This window comes from Canis lupus, chromosome 4 (genome assembly GCF_048164855.1).
Source record: "Canis lupus baileyi chromosome 4, mCanLup2.hap1, whole genome shotgun sequence".
NCBI lineage: Eukaryota > Metazoa > Chordata > Mammalia > Carnivora > Canidae > Canis > Canis lupus.
The window spans coordinates 81,171,854-81,190,847 of NC_132841.1; the positions used below are offsets into that span (position 1 = coordinate 81,171,854).

General features: G+C 35.1%; 1 long non-coding RNA gene across 13 annotated transcripts in view; it reads left to right on the forward strand.

The window, feature by feature from the left end:
* Positions 1-18,994, forward strand: part of LOC140632722 (uncharacterized) — a 186,520-nt gene that overhangs the window by 8,896 nt on the left and 158,630 nt on the right. For all 13 annotated transcript variants that reach the window (XR_012030416.1, XR_012030408.1, XR_012030407.1 and 10 more), the window contains exons 2-3: positions 9,283-9,368; positions 18,307-18,462. This is a non-coding gene — a long non-coding RNA (uncharacterized lncRNA). The remainder of the gene's footprint in view (positions 1-9,282; positions 9,369-18,306; positions 18,463-18,994) is intronic.

An 18,994-nucleotide genomic window follows, 5' to 3' on the forward strand; every position in this document is an offset into this window, starting at 1 on the left:
CACACCACCCATTGGCATCTCATGGCAAAGTGGTATCTTTGTGACAAAGGAGGTTACGCTACATTAATGGTCACACCACCTTGTCATCTAAAGTCTATAGTTTAAGGATTATTTCTAATGTGTTGTACATTCTATGGATTTTTTAAAATATATAATTGCATGTATCCACCATTATAGTATCATTTATAATGGTTTCACTGCCTTAAAAATCCTGTGTTCTGTCTTAAAAATCACCACTGTTTTTTTTTAATTGTGTCATAGTTTTCCATTTCCCAAAGTGTCATATAATTGGAATCATTCAGTTTGTGGCTTTATCATATTGGCTTCTTTCCCTCAGTAATATACATTTAAGTTTCCTCCAGGTCCTTTCATAACTTGATAGCTTATATCTTTTTAGCACGGAAGAATACTTCACAGTCTAGGCGTACCACAGTTTATTTATCCGTTCACCTACTGAAAGACATCTCGATTGCTTCCAAGTTTGGGCAGTGATGAACAAAGTTTTTATAAACATTTTTTAAAGACTTTTATTTATTTATTCATAAGAGACAGTGACAGAGAGAGAGAGAGAGAGACAGAGAGAGAAAGACAGAGAGTGACAGAGACAGAGACAGAGAGAGACACAGGCTGAGAGAGAAGCAGGCTCCATGCAGGAAGCCTGATGTGGGACCCAATCCTGGATCCTGGGATCAGGCCCTGGGCCAAACGCTCAACCTCTGAGCCACCCAGACGTCCCTTTTAAAAACATTCTTGTGCATATTTTTATGTAGATGTAAGTTTTCAAATCAATTGAGTAAGTACTACATTGTATGACTGCTGGGTCATATGGTAAGAATAAGCTTAATTTGATAAAAAATTTCCAAACTGTCTTTTAAAGTTGCTCTATTAAGTCTGCATTCTCACCAGCAATGTATTCTCATTCCTGCTGCACCACATCCTTCTCAAACTTTGGTGTTGTCTCTCCCTCTGCCTGTGTCTCTGCCTCTCTCTCTCTCTCTCTCTCTCTCTGTGTGTCTCTCATGAATAAATAAAATCCTTAAAAAAATGGTATTGTCAAAGTTCTAGATTCTGTCCATCCTACTGGGTATCCATCTCATTTTTGTTTTAATATGCAATTCCCTAATGACATATGAAATGGAATGTTGTATAGTATGCTTATTTTCTATCTATATATATTCTTCAGTGAATTACCTATTATGTTCTTTTGACCATCTTTGAGTGATTTATTTTCTTATTGTTGAATTTTAACAGTTCTTTTTATATTTTGGATAATTGTCCTTATTAGATACATCTTTGCAAATATTTTCTTCCAGTCTCTGACTAATCTTCTCATTCCATTAGACATTCTTTTTGAATGTTTTTTATTTCAGTGAAGTCCAGTATTGATTCTTATTTTGCATGACTTTGTCTTTTTTTTTAATTTATTTTTTATTGGAGTTCAATTTACTAACATACAGAATAACCCCCAGTGCCCGTCACCCATTCACTCCCACCCCCTGCCCTTGTCTTTGGTGTTAAATCTAACAAGTCACTGACAAACTCAAGGTAATCTTTAAAATATTTATTTATTTATTTATTTATTTATTTATTTATTTATTTGAAAGAATGTATGAGTGAGGGGCAGAAGGAGAAGCAGGCTCCCCACTGAGTGGGAAGCCTAATGCCGGGCAGGATCCTAGGGCGCTAGGATTATGACTTGAACCAAGGCAGATGCTTAACCAACTGAGCCACCCAGGCTCCGCTAAACACTAGGTCATTTAGATTTCTCCTATGTTATCTTCTATGAGATTTCTAGTTTTGCATTTTAGGAGTAGGTCTTTTATCCATTTTGAGTTGATTTTTATGAAGGGTGTATAGTCTGTGTCTCGATTCACTTTTTTGTCTGTTTGTTTATGGATATCCAGTCTAGTACCATTTATGGAAAACTGGCTTCTCTCCATTGTATTTCCTTTGATTCTCTGTCAAAGGTCACTTTGATTATATGTATGTGAATCTATTTCTAGGCTTTTAACCTATTTTTAACAATTAATTTCTATCTGTTACCTAACATATCCAAAATTGTGAGACTTTTCATTGGTTTTTCATTTTCACTTTTATAAATTATAGTATCACAGTATATTTTGAAAGACAAGTCTACTGCATCTAAAATCAAAATGAGGGCACCTGGGTGGCTCTGTGTTTGAGGTCATGATCCTGGGTCCTGGGATGGAGTTCCATGGGGCTCCCTGTAGGGAGTCTGCTTCTCCATCTGCCTATGTCTCTGCCTCCCTCTTTGTGTCTCTCATGAATAAATGAATAAAATCTTACAAAGTAAATAAAATCAAAATGAAATTTTATAATATAAATGTTACACATTTATTTCTAAATTTTTGTGTTTTAAACTTATACAAAATGCATAGTTCTTTCACTTAATTCTGTTGCTGAACAGTATGCACCAATCAACTGTTAAATTGCCATTAATACCACTTTTTCTTGACAACAATAGCACACCGCTAATTTATTGGTTATATATTAACTCTAGTCCAAATTTATCATTTGGGACAAAATTCTAAAGAAAATTAGATGTATATAGAAGTTTATAAATTGTCCATATGTTCATTTTTCTAAAAAAACAAATAAGCTCAAAAGTCTTTGTGTTAAGAATAAAACAATGCATTTTTATTGTAACAAATAAAAATTGGGGCAGATGGAATGATGTTGTAAAAAAAAACTGCTTAAGAAATGAATTTTCAGATTAATCACACTTTATTCCTCTCCAAATTCTTAACCCATTCATGCAATCTCATTTAGAATAAATAAATACACAAACAGAAAAGCAAAACAAGTATCATGACTTTCGTGTGTCCTGTTCATTAGAAAATTATAACGATTTTCTAGTAAAAGAAGGGAAAATCATTTTTTCTAATGATGAGATGATAATTTTATAGATACTGGAATAGATTTAGCAAGATTAACCTGTCAGGTTGCTAATAATGTTTTCTGAAGCTCAATTTGTCTATGGATAAAATGTGTTTAATAATGACTAAAAATGGGTCACCTGGGTGGCTCAGTCAGTTGAGTGTCTGACTCTTGGTTTTGGCTCAGGTCATGATCTCAGGATGGTGAGATTGAGCCTCTGTCGGGCTCTGCATTGGGCATGGAGTTTACCTAAGATTCTCTCCCTCTTCCTCTCTCTCATGCAGTCTCACTCTTTCTCTCAAGAAAAAGATTAATAATAATCACATTTTTGATAATAAATTAATTTTTAAAAGTAAATTAAAATCTTTTTATTTTCAATTTCTTCCATTGATGATCTTCAATAGATGCCTCACTGTACCAATTAAGATATAACTTAAGAATACGTAATCAACTAGGCTTCTTTCCATCTAGCTAGATAGCTAGATTTGTCTGTGTTATAGGGATTTGATCGTATGTAATTGTCAGAGCCGGCTAAGTATATTGTTAATCAGTCTCTGTATGGCTTATTCTTTGCATATGAAGTTACAGTTGAAGTCTACAGAAATGGGGAAGGGAAGATGTTGATAAGCTAAAGAGAACAAGAACAAATTAAAATTCATAGCAGGAGCTGAGGCTCATGATGATGGATTGAAAGCCATGACAATTTTGTAGTCTTTTACTTTATTGCTATCAGTATCCTGCAGAAGCTGGGCCCTTCATCACTGAGCTAAATGCCTAGCATATGTGTAGAAAAGTTTCAAGGTGGATCTATGGGAAAGTGAAGCAGTGGTAAGGTCAGACCTTGCCTCTTGCCCATGTTGTGAATAACCATATCTTCACCAAAATGTGAGAGCTTAAAAATTGCTGCTTCACCTCTACCCTCTCAATCAAGAACAATAACCTCTCTTTTGGTCTATCCTAATCAGAAACACAGGAAAGGGAATTCTTGGAAACACCGTCTAACTTAGCCAAGTTTGCACATTAAAAAGCATGGGAGTGCCAACTTGGCACCTATACCATATATCTCCTTAAAGCATACTTCATGTCCAAATAGAGAAGATAATAAATCACACTTCTACCTAACATCGTGCAACTCTCCCAATAAATGAAAACACAGTGACTTCCTAGAAGAGGCTGCTTGCCCTCTTTTTGTCTTTGTGTGATGTTCATTCTTTTCTTAGTTCCCATTTGATATCATGTAATTTAAATACTGAGTTACAAAATTAATTATAATTAATACATCTCCTATTAGATGACAAAGGTATGAAAAAAGAAGACATTTACTGAACATATATACAAACATTCATATCAAAATAAGGATGAAAACTCATAATTATTATAGCCATTTACACACATAGTGTCTTGACGATAGCTCATACAGGCAGGGCAAAAATGATTAAGATGGCCATTTAAAAATATTTGCATGCAATTATTTTACACCTTTATTGATGTGTAACTGATATACAAAAAGATACACTTAATGTATACAATTTGATGATTTTTGACATGTATATACGCCTGTAATAATATCGCCACAGTCAAGGTAATAAACATATCCATTATTGCCAGAAGTTTTCTTTTGAACTGGTAATATGTGAAAACTGTTGAAAACATTTTAATCAGATGGGGCATATGTTTGGCTGTCGTCAGTTTCTGGGAACCGTAGCATATCTCTGCCTTTAGTACTTTATTTTCATTTCTGAATAATGATCCAAAAAATATTGATTTGTCTCTGCATAAATAATTACTGGAAGTTGATTCTTTGTCTAAATAGGAAATTGTCACAAGGTTACATTTAATTACAGGCTGTCAAATTTTGTCCTGAAGTCTCAATGTTTTAATAAAAATCAATGAAAAATAAAAATTTATCCAAGATGGATTTACTTTATTGCAAATCAAATTGCAATATAACTACAGACTATTTTTATTTGATTAGGAGATGAAATTATCTAAAACAACCCATTTTGTGACAAATATTATTCAAGTTACATAAGTTAAGTAACAACTATAAATGGGAACAAAAGCAACTAAGTATAGTCACGGACACTATTGTGTCCAGCAGCCCTAAGGGGAAAAAGAAAAGATATTTTTTATTTCCTTATATCAGTCACATATCATGTAGGAAAGGACACTGGTTGGTGCATATTTTCACTTTGGAACAGTTTTTCTGGAGAGACAGTTTCCAAGTTGAGTCATATGCATTGAATGTGGCCAGGATGACAGGATTTTTACTAACTAGAGAAAATTTCTCAAAAACATAGTGGAAAGTTGGGCTGTTGATCAGATAAAACAATAGATGCGCACTCAATGTGCATCTAGGTTAAAGAGGATTTTTTTAAATCTTATTATTCATATTCTGGTTCATACTATAATTTCCCAGAAAATACCCTTAATGTTCTGAGTTCTTTCTGGGAATATTTTCATATAACTAAGCTAAAATCAATAGATGAACAATGACAGAATTAATCTAAAATGACATTGAAAAACTATATTTCTAGCAGTCTTAGTTTCTTGTAAATCGTTTTAAGCTATATTTTTTCTCTGCCTATATGTACACACCATTATGCTGTAAGAAACTACAACACTTAAAAAAAAAAGACTTTATTTCATTTTTGCATTATGACAAAAATCAAAGAAAGCTCACACATTACCCTCTCATGAAATTTGCTTCTCAGGCAATATTCTAAGGTTGGCACCTTTTTTTTTTTTTCTTTTTTGACATGCTTGCAGCAATCATTTAGTTTTTGAATATCTGTATCGAATAACGGAAGATACTATAAAGCAGATTGTATTTTTCACACTTTTGGCTAAATATATGTATGAATATCTTACTTCTTCCTAAAATAAATCCCATCCTTTGCCAGAATCGTTAAAATTCTTTAGTGTATTACTGTTTCATGGCAATGAAGTTCATTTCAAGATTAACTACTGCATTTAAAACACTAGAAAAAGTCATGAAAAATTTAATGCAGCCTTAAATTTTGAGCACATTTCTATAAATGAACATGGTTAAGAGCACACTGCGCTTAGAAGCTTACAACACATTTTTTGTTATTTTAAAGACATCAACATGTATTTAGATTAGTGTTGTATTGTTTTAAACATAATCCTATTAAATGAGGGAGGATAAGCTAACCTTAGTTCATTTGCTGTTCTAAAAGTCTTCTAAAAGTTACCACTATCACTAATTACTGTTGAAGCATCATTACAAACCTTTGTGTCACCTCTTATATGTTTCCCTGAGGGAGACACTGTAAGAAATGATCCATAAAAGCAGATTTAAAAGTGGTGTCAACAATAGCGTATAAACCACTATAGTCATATTTTCACAGTAAAGGCACTGAAATAAACCAGATGGTCTCTTTTCCCTTCCTGAAGGTTAAATTGAGTGCATATTTACTCTCCCTTTAATTATAACCTTCATTGTTCAGGAAAACTTTTAACTGAAAGACATTGCACATAATTTACATATAATTTGTCAGGTCAATGCATAAATTGGAAAAAAAAGTAGCCTAGTATTTTGGTAACAAATAGGGTTAGACATTGCATCTGTCTCAAAATGATACACATTTTTTTTTTATTTTTGTTGATGTAAAAGTTGTGTATAACTTTTTTTCCTTAACTATATTTTGTGCAGGGAATCTTGTATAACTTGCTTCTAATAGTTACATACCTCCTTGGAGCCCCATTTATAAAACATATTTGAAGTTTTTTTAGGGGCATATGAATGGCTCAGTGGTTGAGCGTCTGCCTTTGACTTGGGTCGTGATCCTGGGTCCTGGGATCGAATACTGCATCAGAGTCTCTGTAGGGAGCTTGCTTCTCCCTTTGCCTATGTCTCTGCCTCTCTCTGTGTCTCTGATGAATAAATAAATAAAATCTTCAGAAAAGAGGTTTTTTAAACACAGAGTTTCTGTGAATATCAAATATGGTGGTATACCTTAATCAAGCATATTAGATTATACTCAAAAGACCCTCAACATTTAAAAGTTGATTAATGAAAAGTTGGACAATTAAAGCTGAACATATCAACCCACAAATTGGATCGGTTGTTAACACCCCTTTTGTCTGACCACAGAATAAAGGATATGTTAGCTACTGAACGCTAAGTATTGGAGATCTCCATTAAGCCTAATATTGTTCCACGGTATACTTCTCTTATCAAAATTAATATGATAAATGAAAGCACTGATATTTACTGAGTATTCCCATGATGTATGCACAATACAATGTTTGTTTTCTTAATTTTATAGATCAGGAAATAGGAATTGAGAAACTTTGTACTTTGCCCCAAATCCTTCCACCCATTACCATATTTAGAGAATAACCTCGATTATTAGATGTCAAAAGCATTTGAGTAAAAGTTAAACAAATATGACAATACAATAGACAATATCTGTGTAGGGAAGAGGTGGAAACAGTATGGGAGGCAAAAGAAGCAACACAGTGCATTCACAGAGGGTGACACTTGCATTCACTCAAGTCTATGATTCTAATGTTCAAGTTTCCTGCAGAGGTGGGAATCTGACTGGTAGATGAGAAACTACTGGGAAAAAGATGGAATTTGTGAATCCTTCTCAAAATGGAGAATCTCTCAAAGAATTGCTCCAGAAATTGGAAGGTGTGTGTGTGTGTGTGTGTGCGTGTGTGTGTGTTGGGAATGAGCTGCATTCTCACTCACTGTGTTCATTAAAAGGAATCCCAGCTCAACTAGCCAAGGCTGTTTGTAATAAAATTCCTTCAATTGTCTCTACCCCTAACGAGATTGACATGATAGAGAGCCACAGAACAGTAGATGAGGCCTCTGGTCAAAAAAAGGAAAGAAAGAAGAAAGAAAGAAAGAAAGAAAAGAAAGAAAGAAAGAAAGAAAGAAAGAAAGAAAGAAAGAAAGAAAGAAAGAAAGAAAGAAAGAAAGAAAGAAAGAAAGAAAGAAAGAAAGAAAAGAAAGAAAGAAGAAAGAGGAAGGAAGGAAGGAAGGAAGGAAGGAAGGAAGGAAGGAAGGAAGGAAGGAAGGAAGGGAGGAAGGAAGGAGAAAGGGAAAGAAAGAGAGAGAGAGGGAGAGAGAGAGAAAGGAAGGAAGGAAGGAAAGAAGGAAGGAAGGAAGGAAGGAAGGAAGGAAGGAAGGAAGAAGGAAAGAAGGAAGGAAGGAATAAAGCAGAAGAAGGATGAAGAAGGAAGAGAAGGAAGAAAAAAATGATACTTTCCATATGATAAAAGGGAAAATGTGTAACTGTCAATAGAAAGTATGTAAACTCAGAGGGAAGGATTTTTCTAACTTATAAGGTGTAATAGAAAATGCTACAAGAATTGTTTATCACAACAAATTTCCAACCCTTGAAGCATCAAGCATGCTATTCTAAGAATAAACACGTCAATCATTTGAAAAATATAAGTATTAATATTCATAACTCCAAATATGAAGATATAAAAAGATTAATGTAAATATTTTTAGATGAAAAATGAGCATTGTTGCTATGGTCTAAATAAGAATATTGTTCTGTGCAGACTGTAATTTAAATTAAATCCCATGAACTTTATTTTTGTAAGTAAACAGAATAACTGGAGAAATGGAAAGTCATTCAAAGAAGAGTGTCACTGAAATGTGCTCCCCCAAAATTCAACTGTTGAAGCCTTAATTACTAATATCACTGTATTTGGAAACAGGATCCCTAGGACATAAATTCAAATGAGATCATAAGAGTAGGACTCTAATCTGATGGGACTATGGCTTTATAAAGAGGAAAAGAGGATAACAGCAAGAAAGTGACCATGTGCAAGCCAGGGAAAGAGGCCTCACCAGAACCGAACTCCACCAGAATCTTAATTCTGGACTTTTCTGCCTCCAGAATTATGAGAAAAAGAACTTAAGCCACCAAGTCTATAGCATTTTGAATGGCAGTCAATTCAGACTAATACAAAAAGAAAACTGAATTCAGTTCAAAAAATATTTATGAACTTACAGCATGCAAGACATTTTATGAAATGCTAAGACACTGAACATATATTATTCTTCATTAAATAAGTAGAAACATATAATTGTGCCTTCTCTTACCAAATAAAATAACGGTTGAGATAATAGGAACCTATATAAACATATATGTATTTAAGCCCATAAACGTGTATAAATACCTAAAGATTACAGGCATGTGTGCAAATTTGTGCATGTTTGTGTGTGTAGAAACGGTGTATTTATGTGAGAGAGAGATTGGATCTCGTGAGGCTGATGCAAATACACATTAAAAAATACATCATCATTTTATTAATACCTCTGGTTAGCAAGAACATGATAATGTTTCAGTAAACAGTAGATTAATAGCAATTGACCTGTCTTCCTGTTTTCCACAGTGATGCTTCATAAAGTTCGGGCCTTTTTAAACTGGAGTCCGTAAGTAAGAAGAATTCAGATGCAAAATATCAGCGCTCCTTAGCAAGTAAGCCTTGAGTCCTAAGTGTACTATAAATAGCACTGAACTCCCAAATCGCACTGAAATGACACACTGCTAGAGCCCAGACACTGTGTCTCAAACAGAATAGCAGAGAGTTTCTTTTGTTCCACTTAAACCAACTGTCTAAGTTCACAAATATAGGCTCTCCCTTCTTACCCAAAAAGAAAACAGAGGAACGAGGCAATTTCCTGGGTGATTATCACAATTCAGTGTTTCACTTTTCTACAGAGCTCTCTGTCAATTATTCTTATTTAATGGAAGTAGAGATTTTGGAAATGAACATATTTGAGTGACAGTAATTTTGCTAAAAATTGCTGAAGAAAAGTGAACCTTAAGGAAAAAAAAAAATTGTATCAACTTCATGAGACCAAAGCAGAGCTATTCTTTTTCTGAGGTAATAGGATGTTACCATTCAAACAGGGCTTTAACTCAAAAAGGAGTTGTATTTTCCAAATCGGTAATAATTACTTTCATTTTGTAATGAAAGTTTGCATTTGAGAGTGCGAACTCTCAAACTCAAATGAGAGTTTGCATAGGATAATGTAACACTTATCTATACCTATACTTGTGTTTTTTCCAGTACATTTCTAAAATGTGGCCATAAGATAGGCCATGACGATACACTGATACATGGGCAGAAGAGTGCTGTTCACTTTGAGAAAGGAATTGGGAAGAAAATTTGATATATTTAATATATTATATATTAAATATATATGTATATATTTTCAGGAATGATAAATGCTATCATAAAATCAAATGAAATGATGTAGGAAAAAATGAATGGGGACGCTTATCTAAAGAGATGATTCTTTAAGGTAAAATCTGGATGAAAAATGGAGCCAGTTTTATTAAAATGTGGAGAGATATTCCAGAAATCAAAACAGCAAAAACAAAAAACAAGGTCATGAGGCACAGGAGTTTGAGTGGGGTTGGTAAACTTTTTCTGTGGGAGCCAGTTAGTAAATAGTTTAGCCTTTAAGGGTAATATATGGTCTCTGCCATATATTTTTCTGGTTTCATTTAAAACTGTTTACAAATCTAGAAACCATTAACTCATGGGCTGTACAAAAACAGCCCATAGGTTGGATTTAGCTCACAGGCCATGGTTTGCCCTTGCATTAGAAGAACAAATGGCAGACAAACAGGAATGGGATTTAGTTGGTTAACAACAGTGCCAAGACCCAAGGCAGTCTGATTCAATAATACACTCCCAAGCATTGCCCTACTTTTGTTCACAATAATAAATACAGATACAATGCATATAAACCGCAGAAAGGCAGGATCCACAAACTCTTCCCCATAGAATCTGAGAGGTTTTCTCAGGGTTGGTGAGCCCCATCATTTTAATCTCTTTTTTTTGTTAATCTATTCTGGTCTTGAGCAAAATACCTCTTTTTTTTTTTTCTTGTGAAATCAGTAAAATGCATATATATTCAGCACTTTTGCTATGCCCACCCTTGTGCTAGACCTTCTACAATGATAATAGTAAATTTGAAGACCAAGTTTAATGTCACTGAGAGAGGCATTTTGAGGTGGTTGAGAGTAGAACTTCTGAAGTCAGACTGTGCTAAGTTGAATTCCATGTTGGCAATTTCTTTAGATGTGTGACCTCAGACATGTTATTACCTTACATCTCCGGTCTTGGTTCCCTTTTTCTATATTAAAGAAACTCTAAATAAAAAGCAATTCACAAATTCCAAGTTTAAAAAAGGCTAGCAATTAGGAAATAGCAATCATAGCATCATACACACATGTTCTTCTTTCTCTCTTTTTCATTTTAAAAAATAATTGCTTTTAGCTAGCTACGAAAAAGGCAAATAATGTTTACATATAACAAATTCATTAAAGGTACATACATTTTGAGCTATCATGCTTTGATATATAAATGTAACTGAGGGCAGAAGTAGAAGTAAGTAAAGAAGTGAAATATTCAGGATTCAGGAAGAGAAATGAAATAATAAAGTACTCCAACAGAAACATATTCTCCCGAGTGTGAACAAAGATATATGGACATGTTTGGATAAATAGAAAAGAATCAAGAGGAACAAACATGAAAATTGATATAAATTAAATCTTCTCCAGGCAGGAGATCTTGACTATTTATCTCAAGAAATAGCACACTTGAATTTTCTGTGGCTTAATTTTATGGAGGAGGACAAAAGTGTAAATATATGAATTACATTTCTTAATAGCTGCCATAAAAATTAACACAGAATTAGAGGCTTAAAACAATACCCCTTTATGACCTCACAGTTTTCATGGACTTTTAATTTAGGCTCACAATGACTTAGGTTCCTCTACTCTGTGTCTCCAAAGACAATATAGAGGTGTCAAGGTTTTAAGATCAGTCAGACCCCTCTTTCTGGTTTGGGATTATATTTTCCAGTTAGGGGAAGGAAAAGAGCTGGTCCATATGTGGATTGTCTTACTGTGTTTATAATCTAGGGACCAAGATCAAGTAGACCCTCAAAGCCAAAAATTTGCAGAAGGAGGAAGCACACATTCGCCCAATGGATCACTGAGGGGTAATCGTGAATGAGGGCACTCCTGTTTCCACTCCTTGCATTCTTTACCTTGGTGTTTTACATCTTCAGGACATATTTCTTCTCTTGCTCCATCAGGTTTCAGCTTATGGTTACTGAGCTACGTAACAGATCCCATAGTCATCCTCTCACTTCTGCATACACTTTGTCATGAAGAGATTTCTTGTCCTTAGACAATAGCATGAGTGATTTAGCATTTGTGAGTAAGATATTCTGTGAGTCTTCAAAGATAGTGATGTTGTCTAAGGCACTATGGTCACAAAATACAAACCTATATCCAAAAAAACAAAAAACAAAACAAAAAAAAAAAACAAAAAAAAACAAGTGTCACTCCATCTCAGGAGAAGTGAAAATGGAAGGGGTACAGTATAAACAGCTTGCCACTGACCCGTACAAGTTGGTTTCTTCCAGGGTTGGTACCACAGGGGGAGCTTACTATCTTTGCGTCATGAGATCTAAGATCTAATGACAGCACATGTTAGATTAGCTATATGGAGTGAAAACAAATGCTCTCGGGCTTATGCCTTGCTCTCAATTTTCCCACAAGAGCACATGTACTGGAATCTTTGAGGGCAGAGGCTGACAGTCACCGGCTAAATCAGCCTCTCCATGTAGTTGTTACTGTCTTTTCTGCCATAAAATTCCACTGGTGGGAATTAACAAGTGACATCTTCACCGTTTGTGCCCACTTCCTTAACCCCACTCACATTTCTTTTCCAGATAACTCTTTGTGCTTGATCTTCCAAGTTTATTCCTCACATTTTTTTAAAAAATAATTTAGAGTATTCATAAATGTCAAAGAGTTCATATACTTTCTTAATGCAATGACATTTCTTTCTCCACACAAATTATGAGTAGTGCATCATTTAAAAGTCAGTCTCTTGGGAGGATTTACCCTCATTTGTATCTTTTAGCATCGTCACGCCGATGGAAGACATAGTGCACTGACCATCCACTGTCAACTAAAACCAACATACATGCTGACATATCTGTAAACCAAGTTTCACTTTTGTCCCTTGTTCATACAGAAATCCTAATTCTCCTCTTTGTGAGTTGGGACAAAGGTGTAAAAGTAGAAGAGTTAGGTTAGGTTATAAGGAGTTCTGAGTCACTTGTTCACGCAGCTAGCTTGTGCTCCCTACTACTGCTTAGACCCAGTCATAGATATACCACGTTTAACTTAAGTTGAACACCTGCTGATCTCAACTAATTTTATGATCATTGATCAAAACTATCTAATTTATGAAGGGAGGGTGCAGGACTCACAGTTGCTGATCAATTACCCTAGCTCTACTAGGATCTATTAGCATGCCAATAACTATATTTTAAAAATAAACTATAATTCTTAACTACACATAGCATGGTAAATATTCAGACCTCTATTCTTGAGACAACAAGGTGTATTATTATCTAGAGCAGGGTTCCTCTGATACCCAGATGTTCTACTCGTAGATTGTGGGGCCCAGTCTGTCAGGACTGCTTGTCTCACACATTGTACTCATTTCAGGACCCAGTATTGTTCTGAGACCAGTTAAAAACCAGGAGCCTTTCTCATTCCACAGTAAATGGGTTAGAACTGTACTCACATATGAAGAAAATGCAGCTTCCAAAATACAAAGTTGTCTACCAGGGATGGTTGTTTATTCTTAGCCGTAAAGTAGGTACAAATTCATGTCCTTTTCTTGGAGAAGATGACCCGGGCTGTCCTAAACCAATGCATACCCGAAATCTTCACCAATGTAGCAATACCTTTACCCTTTACCGTAACCCCAGTTATGTCTCAATAAGCAACCCAGAGAGCTTGCTATTTGTTGCTACCTAGATATAACTTAAATGATATCACAAATATAGTGAGCCAGTATGACAATTTCAAAATGTTTTCTTTGACTATATGCTATCGGAGTGTAGAATTAAACATATTTGTAGCAAGATCATGAATGCACACTGATAGTTCATATCATGGGAAGGCAAACTGCTTCTTATCTTCCTTAGTGATGGGCATTGAAATAAAGGAAGCACATTCGCCAGGCCAATATAATAGAATATAACCCTTACTGAGGCTGTGTTACTCCATTAAATGTTCCACACTTAGTAAAACTGTTACAATTCTGACTCAAACTTAGTTACATTTTTGCTAGTCTACTTTCATCTATCTTGATTCAGTTTTTTTCATAGGTTTTATGTTGAAAATAAAATGAAGGAATAATGAGCGGTGTCACCTCTACATTTCCTTGAATTTTTGAGAAGCACTAATCTCTGCCATTTCTCCCTGGGCTGATATAATTTTTGAATGAGTATCTTGATTGGCAGAGTCACAGTTTTCAGAATTTCCATTTAGTCTTTCTTACGGCAACAGCTCTTTCTATAGGTCAAAGATCCAGCTTCTTTTAAAAAATATATATATATATATTTTATTTATTTATTCATGAGAGACAGAGAGAGGCAGAGACACAGGCAGTGGGAGAAGCAGGCTCCATGCTGGAGCCCGACGTGGGACTTGATCCTGGGACTCCAGGATCACGCCCTGGGCCAAAGGCAGGCACCAAACCACTGAGTCACCCGGGGATCCCCAAAGATCCAGCTTCTAAATACGTTAAATTCAACTGTATTTTGAGGAGATGGGTAAATGATCACCAGTTTGGGCAATAAAATCAATTAATTTACTGTGGGGTCAGCACTCCATTTTATAACTTATCACTATATACTCTACTTCAACCAATGCTTGGTTTGTAGGTATCAATGTTTGCATGGACCCTGAATATAATACTTCTGCAAATATTGGTTATTTTCTTTTTACGAGGGAATGGTTACTTGTGTAAATGCCTATATGTCCCTTTGGAGAAGGGCAGAGTAAATTACTACTGAATCCATTTAAATGCGGTTGCAGAGTCCTTCTTCTTGAGGACCCATCCCTTGCTTCAGTTAGTAGGTACTGAATCTGAATTATGACTTTCTATTGGAGTGATTGCCTACAGCTTTCTGCTCATGCAGCATAGAATATATATAGACATTATATATACACATATACATATACATATATATTTCTTTATTAATTGTCCATCAATTTTGTCTCTTAGAGGTCTGTTTTATTTTTTAAGATTTTATTCATTTATTTATTTGAGGGCGGGAGTGGAGGGAGGAGCAGAGGAAGAGGGACAAGCAGACTCCATGCCGAGTGTGGGACCCAAAATGGCATTTGGTCTCACAAATCTGAAATCATGACCTGAGCTGAAATCAAGACTCAAATGGTTAACTGACCTAGCCACCCAGGTGCCCCAGAAGTCTATTTGCTATGAGAGACTTCCACAGATACTCCTTGGAGAAGTACTACTCCTATTCCTTGTCAGCCAATTTAACTGGGTATTGATTAAGCTTATTACACCAGTCTTACTGTTGATGGTTAAGTTCTGCTATTGGCCTCTCATAATTTCATTTTCTGTCATCTCATTTGCTATTGGAATTTTTAGTTCTAGAACATCTCCTTCTGTAAGCCTGGTCTCATCGACTATTCATCTCAATGGTATTAGTTATCTCACTGCCTCATTTGAGATTTCTGCAGTCTTCAACCAAGAAGAAGGGGAGACAGTCTCATTTAAAGAATGAGTTACTCCTGCAGATTCACAGATTTAGAGGATTCTGGGTTCATCTTTTCCAATCATTTGCTTTAATATTTTTCATGGTATTACTTCTTCTCTGTCAGGGCCCAGACTTTGGCACAACAGAATTACAAAGTGAAAAATTTAACATTTATTGATGTTCTGCTGCTCATAATTAGGTCCTGAGTCTAATGCTTAGCATGAATAGTGCTGTGGCACAGTAAATAAGGATTTTTTTTAACCAGGAAGAGTTAGAGATGCCATATTTTCCTTTACATTTATGATGGATTTTCTTGAGATTATCATTTTTTCCTTCCAAAATATGATTGCTTTTCAGCAACAGTCATGTGAGACATGATAATTATTATTTTCCATCTATCCCAAACCCCAACAATATTGTATAAGTCAGTGCATTTCTTTCTATGTGTATTTTATCCTAACTCAATACAGGGTGAAATCCTAACTTTTGTACAGCTACAGCATGTCAGGAATATCATTAGTCAACTTACCTTAGAGAAGGTGCCTTCAGTTCCATCCAACTGGTGAATGAGCTAAATCCATAAACCTATCTTCAGAGTTTCTTACCTAAGACCAAATCAATATCAACCTTGATTTTATCTTTCATACTCATTTCTCAGAACTAAATGATCAGCTAATCCTGTTGGTTTTACCTTCAAAATATATCCCGAATCTACGTTAGATAGTCCTACCTAGAAACAGAGCCTGAGATTAAAAACAAAACAAAACAAAACAAAACAAAACAAAAAAACTGGCATGCATGATTTTTTGAGGAAGTGTTTTTCTAAAGAAATTGATAGGAACTGAAATAAACAGAATAGGAAAGGGGAAAGAACCTAACTAGGACTGGTTGTTAGGTAAAATTAAGACTTGGTTTGATCCAAAGGGGAGTCTGATTTGTAAGTTACACTGCACAGTTGTGGTGTTTTGTGACAAAAATTCTAGACTTTTGTACCCCATGCCTGGTAGCATATGACTGACTCCCAGAGTTGGGGCAGGTATCTTCCCAGAACTCTGCTCACAGAGTGAGCTCACAGCCCAGCCCATCTGCTCACAGCCAAGGACAATTCCCTGTGGATGCTTACACATTCAAGCCAGTATCATCAGCTTGCAGAAGGTTTTAGCTTTAGGAAAAGGGGATGTGGAAAAAAAAAAAGGAAAAGGGGATGCGGGTAGTATGTCATGAATGTTCAATACAAGGATCTAACTGAAGCAAATTGGTAAGTATCTAGCCTATAAAAACCTTCACTAATTATGTCCACATTTCCTTTTTATGGGGCATTAATATAACATTATTTTATACCTCTATTAAAGATGCAACTTCTTTTTTCTTCTCCACATCTCTGTGCTTTCGTTTCATATCATGAAATGAACAAATCAGATTCCTGGAGAAAAGTACCACAGAGTTATCCATTTCTACCTCCTAGACATGAGACAGTAGCTGATTTTGGATGGAGACAAAAATAATTGCGTTGCAGTTACTTCCAGTATTCTCCAGCTTTCCAGACAATTTCCTTCTTCTTTTCTATGTATTTTTTCTGGTTCTATGGTTTTAAATATCAAATCTGTTCTAAAAGTTCCTAACTTTATAATCCCACTTTACATTGTTCCAGGTTCCAGAATTCCAGGTTCTTATTTTTTGACTCCTTCCTAAATGAAAACCTACCCTGGACATGAAAAGCAATTTCAAAACCTATACTTTACCTTCCTTTCCCACACACTTGCTACTTATATTGTATTTTTTGTATCAGGAAACATCAGTTCTCTCTTTTCAGATTCTTAGCCCAAAAAGTTTGGAGTCAACTTGATCTTTTCCTGTCACCTCCTTGGTAGCCAATCCATTGACAAGTGTACATGATTTATTTTCAACCAACGTCTAGAATCAGAATATTTCTCACTATTTCCACGGAGATCCAAGTCATGACCATCTACCTTCAGGAATATAATAAACTTTCATGCTTACCTCCCTCATCTTATTTTAGTCTCAGTGATGATGTCACTTCAAGCCGATGAGGACTTGCTATCTCCTTAAGAGTGAAACAGAAGTTCATTTTAATAGACGGGTTTTTGTGTTAGAATTTCAATATATTTAACAGGAAAGAAATATAGCTTCAGGATTTCTCTGCAACTTACTTACCATCCATTTTTCCAGGGCCTACTTGCCATATCTCAAGATGTGAAACATAAGAATCTCTTAAAGCGATCAGATGGTATTAAAAAAAAAAAAAAAAAAAAAAGTAAACCAAGTTCAATGTTGAAATCATCTTTTTAAAAAACTACCAGTAATTAACCAGTTCTATTGAAACCTTAATGTTTTAATTAAAAAGATAACAAAATAAACAATAAAAGCAACAACATAATATATTTTTAATCATGTATTTTCCTATTAGTTTTATTTGTTTATCAAACTGGAGTCACTAATTGACCATTGCTGTGGATTTTGAAGTTTGTTTTAGACCACATAAGTACCTTTTCAACACCTAATTATAACCTTAACCTTTTTCTTCCAGCATTTATTATATTATCACTAGTAATCAACACGTTTTTAGATTTCAAAAAATTTCCAAAGAAACTGAATCTTAGAAATTTGCTCCAAAGCAGAGTGTTCATAATTAGTACAGTTGAAATGTTCTCTTAGAAGTTTTGACTGAATCTGAAGCCTATATATAACCTTAATTACAATGCTACGCTAGAAATTGAAATGACAGATTTCATTGTCATTGATGATGATGATGACCTTTCCTCTATTTCTCTTGTTTCATGTAGGAAAAGCACCAGTACCTGAAAGAATTTGTCCCATCTTTTGCCTGATATTTGCTAACATGGCATCCTTAGAGAAAACCAGCCATTCCTGACACAGTTGGCAAATTCTTCTGAAGCAAACTTCTGGATGCCACTCTGATAAGGTGTTTTCAACTGCAGGTAGTATTTATTAAACTCAAATCTACTGCTTATTCAATTAAAAAATAATATGTATAATCTAAAAAAAAAGGCAACATGTTCAAAGGTAAGACAAGCACCAAGCATTATGCATCCTGAGTTCAGGGCCAATTTCTGTACTATCCCTTCTTGTAACTGTGTCCTGACCTCTTTTAAATACTCATTTTGTTTTCAATATCCCTGACTGTCAGGAAGCATCTATCAGCAGCATCTAAGCGGTTGAGGTCATACACTTTGCCCTTCCCTTCTGTGAGAGATTGAGGAAATCACTTTCCTGTTAAAGGAACAAAGTCTTTCCCTTGGTTTGAACAGGCCAGGTTAGATCACATGCTATGTGAGGTTTGGAGTGAGTCTGCATCCCTGACACAAGTCCTTGGTGAGACTGAATGGGTAGAAGTAGATGGCACTCATTCTTTCATTACGTAATGTGTATTTACTGAGTAAATTCCTGCATAGTTAAGGACTGTCGTATATGCTGGATTTGCAATATGACTTCAAAGAGCATATATTTTAG